The sequence below is a fragment of the Heterodontus francisci genome, unplaced genomic scaffold (genome assembly GCF_036365525.1).
Source record: "Heterodontus francisci isolate sHetFra1 unplaced genomic scaffold, sHetFra1.hap1 HAP1_SCAFFOLD_627, whole genome shotgun sequence".
NCBI classification, from domain to species: Eukaryota; Metazoa; Chordata; class Chondrichthyes; order Heterodontiformes; family Heterodontidae; genus Heterodontus; species Heterodontus francisci.
The window spans coordinates 377,168-390,276 of NW_027141410.1; positions in this window are offsets into that span (position 1 = coordinate 377,168).

The window sequence follows — 13,109 nt, forward strand, 5'->3', positions numbered from 1 at the left end:
ATGGACTCCTTATGTGTAGTAAGTGACTTTGACTCTGTCACTGTCTATGACTGAATGTTGGATATGTCTCCTGCTCCTGCCTGGAAAGATCCAGATACATAGACGTTCAATGAAACTGTGACCTTAACAGCCACTGACAGCTCCGTCCTCACCCTGGTGTGAGGCTCCAGGTTATGTGACAGGAGGTGACACAGCTCTGTGACCACATCCGTATTGAATCAGAGTCACCTCACACACTACTCCTGGGTTAGATGTAGGTAGGAAAAGTGTTCTTGGAAAACCAGGGGTGGGTAGAGCAGAGTCCCCTCCTCCTCCATCGTTACAGAGCTTCCCCTCTCTGCAGCCTCTGCTCCATTTGTTGGTCATGTTACAGACCCAGAGACACTGTAACTACAGTCCCCATACCTCGTCCAGAGTTGGGACACCAAATCCTCTGTCCTCCCTGAATGTCTGCAGCAGCTCACAACACAACCTCCAGAAAACCATCCACAGCACCTCCTCCAACTTTACAAAAGCAGAAGTAAGTCAAAAGCCTCTCACCTGTAAGTTGGATGTCTGGTCCTTTTAAATAACACTGGAGGGAGTTCCTCGTGCTGCTGAATGTATGTTCAGCTGAGAGTGACTAACACAGGCGGTCAGTGGACATGCACAGATCACGTTTCAAAGACGTGCATCAAAGCTGCCGGAATAGCAGTTTGACATGACATTCCACAACTCCTCATGCTACTCGTGCACACAATGTACACCCGGGCTAGAGTACTGCACAGCATGGGACAGTGTGCAGGCCACACCAGAAGTGGCTGGGCGCTCAGTTCAGACCCATTTCTGGATCCAGGCTTCCACAGTGTGGGCAACAATGCTGCTGTAAGAGCTGAAAATCACCACCAGGGAGAGATAGTGAGGGAAGGAAATTCACTTTAAAAGGGGACATGGAAATAGACGTGATGGTGGAAGAAATGCTGGAATATGGGAATGGGCAGGGGAATGGGGCTAATTGGAGGGGCGAGGCCATGGAGGGATTCAAACACAAGAATGAGATTATTAAAATTAAGTGCTTTCAGACCGGGAGCCAATGTAGATGAGTGAGCACAGGGGTGATGGGTGATCGGGATTTGGTGTGAGTTAGAATACAGGCAGCAGATTTCTGGATGGGCTGTGGTTTATAGAAGTTTATAACCTGCAGGGGGACCAGGATAGAATTGGAAAAATCAAGTGAATAAAGGCACAGATGAGGGTTTATGCAGCAGAAGGGCTGAGGCAGAGGTGGAGATGGATGATATTACAAAGGTGGTAATAGGCAGGATTGGTGATGTAGGGAATATGGAGATGAACGCAGCTCAGGTATAAATAGAATACAGAGGTTGTGAACAGTCTGGTTCAGCCTCAGATATCGGGCAGGGTGGAGTATATATTTCACAGATAGGGGATGGAATTTGTGATGAAGACCAATGACACTGGCTTCAGTCTTCCCAATATTTGCATTACAGAACAGTATTTCAGTGAAACAGGGTTTGCAGATCTCCTAGCGGAAAATAGAGACTTACAAGGAGCACAGACAGGACCGAAGATGAGTGATGAACTTACAAGAACTGCAATACAATTAGCAATGGATTTACAGCTAATAGCTGGAGGTAGAGATTCACCAGCAACAGTCGCAGCAGCAAGAAGGGCAGAGTAAATTACAGGAGCAGTATTGCAATTAAACATGGTTTGTAGAAATAATAGCTGTATAGAGAGACCTACCAGGGACACCAACAATAGCCAGGATGGGATAGTAAATATATTGAAATATCACAAGTGCATACAGGATCCGATCTTCTAATGAGTACCAATCCCAATATGTAGAAAGATAGTAAAGATCCGAGGATAAACTCCTGTCCATTGTTGTAACATTCAAATCTATTGTTCTCAGATTCTGATCTATCCCTTCCCTCTCTCTGGAGCCACTGATCCCTGTCAGTGCTGAGCGTGATGTTCCCTTTGACGCTATGTGATAACACATTGAAAGAGTCCCTTATTAATAGAAAAGGAAAACCCTCCAGTGACACAGTTAGGGTCCATGGAGACTGACATTAATTGCAGTTACTGAACAAACAGGTTCAGTTAACCCTTTTCATTTGGACACCTTTTGTACCACAATAAACGATAACATTTGCCCAGTCTGAATGGGATGTATGAGGATTGCTGAGGGAGGGAAAGATGAGAATAGCAGATGCACAGGCCAGAATCTTCCAATACACCTTGGATATGGGAGTCGTGGCAGAGGACTGGAGGGTTGCCAATGTTGCACTCTGATTAAAAAAGGAGAAGTGGAGTAAACACTGTATTTACTGTCACTGATGGGGAAATTTCTAGAGTTCACATCCCAGGACAAAAGTATTTGCTGCTTGAGAAAAGAAAAAAACCATGGACAACAAATGGCCAGCAGCCAAGGATATGGTAAGACAAGTCATGTCTAGTAAATGCCAACAACAACAACGTATATTTATATCGTGCCTTTTATGCAATAAAACATCGCAAGAGCTCCACAGGAGCATTATGAAGCAAATTATGACACAGAGCCACAACAGGAGATATGAGGTCAGATGACCAACAGCTTGGTCAAAGAGGAAGGTTTTATGTAGTGTCTTAAGGGAGGAATGTGATGCAGAGAGGCAGTGACAGTGGGATAGTGGTAATGTCACTGAACTAGTAATCCAGAGGCTCAGGCTAATGCCCTGGGTTCAAATCCCACCATAGCAGCTGGCGGAATTTAAAATTCAATGATTTAATATATTCAATTGATAAATACAAATTTGGAATTGAAAGTTGGACTTAAGAATGTTGCCATGAAAGTATCATCGATTTTTATAACAATCTATCTGGTTCACTAATGTCCTTTAGGGAAGGTGATCTACCATCCTTATCTGTTCTGGTCGCCATGTAACTCAATGTGGTTCACTTTTAACTGTCCTCTGAAATAGTCTAGAAAGCCAATCAGTGTCAAGCATAATTATGGATGGACAACAAAGATGCAGGAATGGTATTCCAGAGATTTTCATAAGGGTCGTTAACTAGTCTCGGTCGTAACTCTGGACACAGGTCTTTGGGTCGACATTCCTGGGAATGATAATGTGAAGCCTCATGTCCACATTTCGAAACAATTGTTGTTTATAAACTGTCATCTTTTTGATTGGTTACTCTATGGTTCAATCATGAGTATTACAAGAAAAAATGAGACAGCACTCAGAGCTCAAATTAAACACCAATGACTGTACTAGATTCAGTAGGAATACTACTAGTTTACAATTATACAAAATACCCATTCACAATGTACCGGTGAACAATACACCCATTAGTCACAAACATGTTACCAAGAGTCATGCATACATGATAACCCAGTGAGCATTTCCCTCCCTGCTAATCGTTCTGTCGCTGACCAATCTCCTCGACCTTATCATTGAATCACTATTTCCAATGATTTTGCACCTTTCATATCAAGGTGGGCTGAATGTTTCACTGACAAGATCACACTGTCCTATCAAAATACACCGTAAGCTACAATTGTCCAATGAGATGCCTAATTCTTTGTTCAGATGATGATATGAGAGACTGCCTTGATGGTGAGCATGTGTTTACATTTCCTTCAGTATTTTCATCACCACTTGTGGATGTTACAGATGCCTCAGGATTGTTCTCAGCACAAACAATAGCAGCTTTTCTTCCTGGTCATATACACATTTGAAACCACAGGACAATTAAACAATCCAAATCCCTTACATTCCTGACTTCTTGCAAACTGTTGCTTAGAGAATTTCTGGTTTATTTGCATTTCAAAACAAGACATACTCTGACATCATTAATCATCTGGAATAAAACTCTAGAATTAAAATATCTATTCTCATGGTGTTCATTGTCAATTATTGTAAAAACACATCTGGTTCACCAATGTCCATTAGGGAAGGAAATCTGCCATCCTAACCTGGTCTGGCCTACATGTGATTCCAGACTCACAGCAATGTGGTTGATTCTGAAATGGCCTAGCAAGCTGCTCAGTTGTACGAAACGGCTACAAAATCTAAGAAAAGCAATGAAACCAGACAGACCACCCAGCATCGACCTAGGCACCAGAAACAACAAAGACAAACCCAGCCCTGTCGACCCTGTAAGGTCCTCCATACTAACATCTGGGGGCTTGTGCCAACGTTGGGACAGCTGTCCCACAGGCTAGTCAAGCAGCAGAAAACATAGTCATACTCATCGAATCACACCTTACAGTGTCCCAGACAATGCCATCACCATCCCCAGGTATGGACTACAGGGGTTCAAGAACACAGCTCAGCACCACTTTCTCAAGGGCAATTAGGGATGGCAATAAATGCTGGCAGAGCCAGCGACACCCACATCCCATGAATGAGCGAATAAAAGAAATGCCCTGTGTTTAGCGAAAACCCAACAGCTTCAGACACAATCAGTCAACAGTGGGCAGTAGTGGCTGCTGTCTCCAAACACAAAGCTGGATATCTGCGGCCTTGTTGGGACAAAACTGTACGATTGAGTTTATTTTATGATCGGACTGTTAGAACTTAGTTGGCATTTCCTTCAGTATAACGGTTAAAATAGTATTCTGTATGTAACATAACCACAACGCATGATGTTAGCTAAATATCTGGACAAGTCCTGACCTGTTGAGACCCTTTATTTTAAAGTCGTTAGACTGTGGATTATCCCAGGGAGACTGTTAGCTTTTTAACTGGTATAAAACTGTAAACAATGCCCGTGTGGCCAGGAAGCTGCGAAATGAGATATGTACAATTCAATGCAATTAAGTGGTCACTGTGGTTGAATAGGCACAGCAGGGTGGCACCGGGTCAAGATATGACCTTTTGTAAAGGAATTCGTAGAGTTAAGGCAGCTGGAATCTGGAGGCCCCTCCCCTCCCCCCGCCACTCCCCACTGAACGAAAATGACAATGACTTAAACCAGGCTCAAGGTACTATCATGGAAGGGTAGTTAGTTAATGACTGACCAATCAAATGAACAGAAATGGCCTTTTACCCCTAATATGGAACAGAACCAAGCTGGGAAATGTGTATAAATTAAGAGCTTGTAAGACCCCAAAAGGGCACATCATCATCAAGAAGAAGACAGAAGATAGACTCCAATGAAGAGACAAGGTTCGACAGATAACCGGAGGTTGAGGACCGGGTGTTCCATTGAGAACACAACTGCTGACCACTTCCCTTTGCTCAGTATCACCATGTTCTGCTTATTGTGCAGAACTTCATTCAGTCTGTGAAGTCTGTGAAAGCAGCCTCGTACACATGTAGTTTTATAGCTAGTCTGAGCAGCAAGTCCCTTTTAGATCTGATCTCCCAACATCGACTGTCATTGTAATTGACCTAAGTCTGACAATTACATTAAATCAAACCCCAGATCTTACAAGTGGAGCTGAAACACGGGACTTTGACTGGAATGCAAACCGAGGGTGTTGTAGCAAAGTTTCGCAAACATATCAATATTCGTTTGACCAGTGAAAACTCTTGCAGGGATAAACTCTTTTGAGGGGCAGACGATTATACTGACCCAGTGATGTCTCTTTAAATACACATTATGTCACAAAAAATACAATGGGAAGAAGGGTCTCTGGGAAACATATGAGGAAGAGTTAAGCACTAAGTGTAATATGGACAATATCCAGTCCCTGTTCGGAGACTGTCGATGGAAGCATGCACACGTTCCTTTTAAAATATAGTGAAGTTTATCCAGGCACACGTCTTGGCTAAACATCAGAAGGGTGAAAAGGCTTTAAATCTGACTCCATGTGCAGCATCGTGCACAGTGCGATGAGGAAGTGATCGAGTCACAGGTGAGAGAAATGGTAGCTCAAAGTGAACAGACCCAGCAGCAGCAGCAGACACAGCTACATAAGTTACACAATAAGCTAGTGTCCTTTACTGTCACTATACAACAACAGCCACTTAATGCAGGACAAGCTTGTGCAGTTCAGCAGCAGTTAGAGTTTGCAGAGAAACATATTGTTACTGTCACACAGGATAATGTCCAGTTGACCCAGAAGTTTTTGGGATCCTTAATGGGGAGGGGGGAGCAGCCCCAAGTCGTGGTCCACATAGGCACCAACGACATAGGTATGAAGAGAGATGGGGATTTAAGACAGAAATTTAGGGAGCTAGGGTGGAAGCTAAGAGCGAGAACAAACAGAGTTGTTATCTCTGGGTTGTTGCCCGTGCCACGTGATAGCGAAGCGAGGAATAGGGAGAGAGAGGAGTTGAACACGTGGCTGCAGGGATGGTGCAGGAGGGAGGGTTTTGGTTTCCTGGATAATTGGGGCTCTTTCTGGGGTAGGTGGGACCTCTACAAACAGGATGGTCTTCACCTGAACCAGAGGGGTACCAATATCCTGGGGGGGAGGTTTGCTAGTGCTCTTCGGGGGGGTTTAAACTAATTCAGCAGGGGAATGGGAACCTAAATTGTAGTGCCAGTGCACAGAATGTTGAGAGTAGTGAGGTCAGGGATATGGTTACAAGGACGCAATAGGGCACTGGCAAGCAAGAACCTGGTTTAAAGTTTGTCTATTTCAACGCCAGGAGCATCCGGAATAAGGTGGGTGAGCTTGCAGCATGGGTTGGTACCTGGGATCTCGATGTAGTGGCCATTTCGGAGACATGGGTAGAGCAGGGGCAGGAATGGATGTTGCAGATTCCGGGATTTAGATGTTTCAGTAAGAACAGAGAATTTGGTAAAAGAGGGGGGGGGGGTGTGGCATTGTTAATCAAGAAGAGTATTACAGCGACAGAAAGGACGTTTGAGGACTCGTCTACTGAGGTAGTATGGGCTGAGGTTAGAAACAGGAGAGGTGAGGTTACCCTGTTGGGAGTCTTTTATAGACCTCCGAATAGTTCCAGAGATGTAGAGGAAAGGATAGCGAAGATGATTCTCGACAGGGGCGAGAGTAACAGGGTAGTTGTTATGGGGGACTTTAACTTTCCAAATATCGACTGGAAATACTATAGTTCGAGTACTTTAGATGGGTCAGTTTTTGTCCAGTGTGTGCAGGAGGGTTTTCTGACACAGTATGGAGACAGGCCAACCAGGGGCGATGCCACATTGGATTTGGTACTGGGAAATGAACCCGGCCAGGTGTTAGATTTAGATGTAGGTGAGCACTTTGGTGATAGTGATCACAATTCGGTTAGGTTTACCTTAGCGATGGGCAGGGACAGGTATATACCGCAGGGCAAGAATTATAGCTGGGGGAAAGGAAATTATGATGCGATTAGGCAAGATTTAGGATACGTAGGATGGGGAAGGAAACTGCAGGGGATGGGAACAATCGAAATGTGGAGCTTATTCAAGGAGCAGCTACTGCGTGTCCTTGATAAGTATGTACCTGTCAGGCAGGGAGGAAGTTGTCGTGCGAGGGAGCCATGGTTTACTAAAGAAGTTGAAGCGCTTGTCAAGAGGAAGAAGAAGGCTTATGTTAGGATGAGACGTGAAGGCTCAGTTAGGGCGCTTGAGAGCTACAAGCTAGCCAGGAAGGATCTAAAGGGAGAGCTAAGAAGAGCAAGGAGAGGACACGAGAAGTCATTGGTGGATCGGATCAGGGAAAACCCTAAGGCTTTCTATAGGTATATCAGGAATAAAAGAATGACTAGAGTTAGATTAGGGCCAATCAAGGATAGTAGTGGGAAGTTGTGTGTGGAATCAGAGGAGATAGGGGAAGTGTTAAATGAATATTTTGCGTCAGTATTTACAGTAGAGAAAGAAAATGTTGTTGAGAATACTGAGATTCAGGCTACGAGGCTAGATGGGATTGAGGTTCACAAGGAGGAGGTGTTAGCAATTTTGGAAAGTGTGAAAATAGATAAGTCCCCTGGGCCAGATGGGATTTATCCTAGGATTCTCTGGGAAGCGAGGGAGGAGATTGCAGAGCCTTTGTCCTTGATCTTTATGTCGTCATTGTCGACAGGAATAGTGCCGGAAGACTGGAGGATTGCAAATGTTGTCCCCTTGTTCAAGAAGGGGAGACGAGACAGCCCTGGTAATTATAGACCTGTGAGCCTTACTTCGGTTGTGGGTAAAATGTTGGAAAAGGTTATAAGAGACAGGATTTATAATCATCTTGAAAAGAATAAGTACATTAGAGATAGTCAGCACGGTTTTGTGACGGGTAGGTCGTGCCTCACAAACCTTATTGAGTTTTTCGAGAAGGTGACCAAACAGGTGGATGAGGGTAAAGCAGTGGATGTGGTGTATATGGATTTCAGTAAGGCGTTTGATAAGGTTCCCCACGGTAGGCTATTGCAGAAAATACGCAAGTATGGGGTTGAAGGTGATTTAGAGCTTTGGATCAGAAATTGGCTAGCTGAAAGAAGACAGAGGGTTGATGGCAAATGTTCATCCTGGAGTTTAGTTACTAGTGGTGTACCGCAAGGATCTGTTTTGGGGCCACTGCTGTTTGTCATTGTTATAAATGACCTGGAAGAGGGTGTAGAAGGGTGGGTTAGTAAATTTGCAGATGACACTAAGGTCGGCGGAGTTGTGGATAGTGCCGAAGGATGTTGTAGGGTACAGAGAGACATAGATAGGCTGCAGAGCTGGGCTGAGAGATGGCAAATGGAGTTTAATGCGGAAAAGTGTGAGGTGATTCACTTTGGAAGGAGTAACAGGAATGCAGAGTACTGGGCTAATGGGAAGATTCTTGGTAGTGTAGATGAACAGAGAGATCTTGGTGTCCAGGTGCATAAATCCCTGAAGGTTGCTAACCAGGTTAATAGGGCTGTTAAGAAGGCATATGGTGTGTTAGCTTTTATTAGTAGGGGGGATCGAGTTTCGGAGCCACGAGGTCATGCTGCAGCTGTACAAATCTCTGGTGAGACCGCACCTGGAGTATTGCGTGCAGTTCTGATCACCGAATTATAGGAAGGATATGGAAGCTATGGAAAGGGTGCAGAGGAGATTTACTTGGATGTTGCCTGGTATGGAGGGAAGGTCTTACGAGGAAAGGCTGAGGGACTTGAGGTTGTTATCGTTGGAGAGAAGGAGGAGGAGAGGTGACTTAATAGAGACATATAAGATAATCAGAAGGTTAGATAGGGTGGATAGTGAGCGTCTTTTTCCTCGGATGGTGATGGCAAACACGAGGGAACATAGCTTTAAGTTGAGGGGTGATAGATATCGGACAGATGTGAGAGGTAGTTTCTTTACTCAGAGAGTAGTAAGGGCGTGGAACGCCCTGCCTGCAGCAGTAGTAGATTCGCCAACTTTAAGGGCATTTAAGTGGACATTGGATAGACATATGGATGAAAATGGAATAGTGTAGGTCAGATGGTTTCACAGGTCGGCGCAACATCGAGGGCCGAAGGGCCTGTACTGCGCTGTAATGTTCTAAAAAAAAAATTTAGAGGATTCTAGAGGTGTCCTTAGGGAGTTACAGAAGTGACCCCACCTGAAGACAGAGCATGCACAGTACAGGTCTAACATTCAGTGATTGCAAACCCAGAGGGAAAGCAGCTCCCAGGCGGATGTAGCAGCCTTCACAAAAAGCAGAGTATCACACAGGTGGCACTAAAACGGAGCAGGAGGCCTCGGAGGGGGACAATGTTGGAGCGGGAGAACGTTTACCAATCTGTCCCGTTAAGGTAACCTCCTTGACAGGCTGTCCCGTTAATGAGGTGACAACACCGAATGGAACAGTCTGTTACTCTCAATCCCACCAAGTCACGTGTGACGTTAACAAAGAACAAAGAAAATTACAGCACAGGAACAGGCCCTTCGGCCCTCCAAGCCAACGCCGATCCAAATCCTCTATCTAAACCTGTCGCCTATTTTCTAATTGTCTGTATCTCTTTACTTCCTGCCCATTCATGTATCTGTCTAGATACATCTTAAAAGACGCTATCGTGCCCGCGTCTACCACCTCCACCAGCAATGCGTTCCAGGCACCCACCACCCTCTGCGTAAAGAACTTTCCACGCATATCCCCCTTAAAGTTTTCACCTTTCACTTTGAACTCGTGTCCCCTTGCAATTGAATCCCCCACTCTGGGAAAAAGCTTCTTGCTATCCACCCTGTCTGTCCCTGAGATATAAAAGGAAAGGAAATCTTTCGGAGCCACAGTAAGGCTTAAAAACTGTCTGAGAAGAACAGGAGGAAAAGCTTGTGTTTGAGTAAGTGGGTCTGTTTTTGTATTTGAAGTTTCCTGTTTGATTTCTTTGTCTGTCTCAGCCAGTGTCTATTACGGTCAGTTACGTCTGGTCCTGCATGCTGTCTGAATGTAGTTGGTTGTTTAACATGTGTGTATAGTTATATTTTAAATTGGTGTGAGTGGGGAGGACAAAAGTTTTGATCACGTGGATGTTGATGTGTTAAAAGCAATTGCTTTCTGCTGGGAAGGAGACAGAGAGAAAGAAAGAAAGAGAGACAGAGAGAGAGAGAGAGAGTGAGAGAGAGAATGAGTGAGAGAGAGAGACAGAGAGAGAGAGAGGGGGAGAGAGTGAGAGAGGTGTTCCTCCAGGGGGGATAATGAGTAATGACACTCAGGGACAGAGGAAATGTGAGCTCTGGTACTTTGATTGTTCCTGTAGGTAAAAACCTTGAAGACCCTCTTTCCACCTCCTGCCGCTATGGGTGTGGATGACATGGACTGAAGTTCCTGTCTTTAACAGGGATCTATTCAGAATCTGGCACACTTGAGGCCTTCCACCATCGGTGGGTACCGCAGGGGCTGGGATGCATCTTTAATGCCGAGAATGGCATTTTAATTTGAGTTTTTGGTTTATTTATCTGTTTTTAATAAACTTAATTCAAAATTTAAATAAAGGGGTCCTGGCGAATAAAGTCCCCCTGGACAAAAAAACAAAACGGGCCTGATGGTCAGATCGAGAGTAAATCTCCCTCTACACTGTTGAGGGTGTGGAGGGATAAACACAGATGTCTCGTGAGACTGAGGTCTCTGAAACTCCTCACCTCTCCATGAATAAGAGGAGGAGGCATCCCTCCACTGCAGATTGCCGAGAGGAACAGGGTCAGTCTCCTGGCGGGTCCTCGGACTCCCCGCACTACCAGCACCATTGGGGCTCGAGCCCTAAGTCACAGCTTTCTATCCCATAAAATGGAGTGGGGACAGAAGCCTCTGTACCATTCGCAACACCCGAGGTGGGGCGGGGGAGTGGTGAAGGGCCCCTCCCCTGATGGGGGAGCCTGTGGATCCACCAGGAGAAATCATTCCATCTCCCACTTGGTCCGGTGTCCTGGGTGGGGCTGAGATCTGTGAGGGTCAACGCTCTCGGCGCCTGTTGCTGTCATCCAGGATGGATCTGACTCGGAGGTTGATTTGAATAATGTTAACAGTGCTCTGTCTGCTGGTACTGTGGCGCTGGCAGGGTGGGAGATGGCCTCCTCTCTCTACCTCGGGTCTCGCTCCGGCTGGATTTCCAGAGTCAAGAAACAACTGCCTCCCCCGAGGCTGATCACAAGCCCGGGCACTGAGGGGGAGAGGCTGTCCTCAACCACAGGCATTCATATTCCCAGTTTCCCCAGAGGAATATAGGAATGACTCCTCCACCACCGATCCTGGGGATGTGATCATGAGGGAGGTGAGACCCGCTGGCGTGGCCGGGATGTCCACACCACATTGTGTGGTGGGTGTGTCGGCCACTGGCGGTGACGGCACGGAGGAGGATGGAGTCTCGGTGAGGGGCACGGAGGACGACCTTGAATCCATTGCCAGTGAGGCGGTGCACTCCCTCCTGCCTCCAACCGAGTCTCCTCTCATCCCCATTGTAGAACTCCGGGACTTCCTTGCTGCTTGCAGGGAAGTTCAGCCGCCCCTTGACCAGTGTGTGTAGCTGGCGCTGATCATCTGGTCTGTCCGTCTTGCCCTCAAGGAGGGTTGCAAATGTGCAGACATGAAAAAAGTCGTGCGATGCCTGTTCAATGTGTTCCTCTCCGGGTTGCTGGGGGAGTGCAAGGCGATGAGCAGTTCCACTCTCTCCTCACAGTAAGGTATTGGTGATAGGATGGTGGTATTTTTGACATGAAGATGTCCATAGCCAGCCTCAACATCAACAGCAGCAGGGGGTCTCTCAGCCGTTTTCACAATCTCACAATCCTCAGGGAAGGGAGATTTGTGCAGGAAACCCACACCGTTCCGGGAGATGAAGCCACCTGGCTCCTGGAGTAGCAGGGTGACTTGATGGATCAACTACCTCAAATTAGTGGACGCCTGGTGGAATCTCCATCCCAACTCCAGTGCTTTCGTCTGGAGGACTCAGAAGAAGGGTACCGGAATTGACCGCCTCTACATTTTACAGGCATACGCCTCCTGCATCTCGGTGGCCTCCAAGTGGCTGGTTCCGTGCTCGGACCACCACCTGATGTGGGAGGAATTCACTCCACTCCGCACACGGGACGGGTCCCTGTAATGGCACTTTTAACAAATGGCTGCTGGAGGACGAGTGATTCCGTGACTCATTCCGTCGATTCTGGGCTGACTGGAGAAGGAAGCAGGGAGGCTTCCTCTACTTGAGGCTATGGTGGGATGTGGTCAAGACTCACATCCGCGTCTTCTGTCAAGAGAACACGAAGGTGTCGACCAAGAGGCGGGAAGCCGAGATCGAGCTTCTAGAGAGGGAGGTGCTTGACTTGGAGTCCCATCACGGTCAGGCCATCACAGACCCCATCCTGTGGCAGGTGTACAAAGAGAAGAGGGCGCGCTGAGGGACCTGCAGCTCACGAGGCGTGTACGTGAGGTCGCGGATACAGATCCTGGAAGATTTGAACTGCGCCTCACCCTTCTTCTACTCAATGGAAAATTGGCAGAGGGTGCATAAGCAGCTCTTCGAGCAGCTGGCAGACGATGGATCCGGAGGGAATGGGAATATTGGTCCGAGCCTATAACAGTGCATTGCTCTCTCCGGACCCGTCCAGCGAGGACACGTGTAGAGTTTTGTAGGAGGACCTGCCAAAGATCAGACTGGAGGGCGCCAAAGGATTGGAGACTCCGCTCACATTAGCACAATTGTACGGTGCCCTCCACCAGCACTGAATGGGCAAATCGCCGGGGCTGGACGGGGCCACCGTGGAGTTCCTCTGGGCATTGGGATACG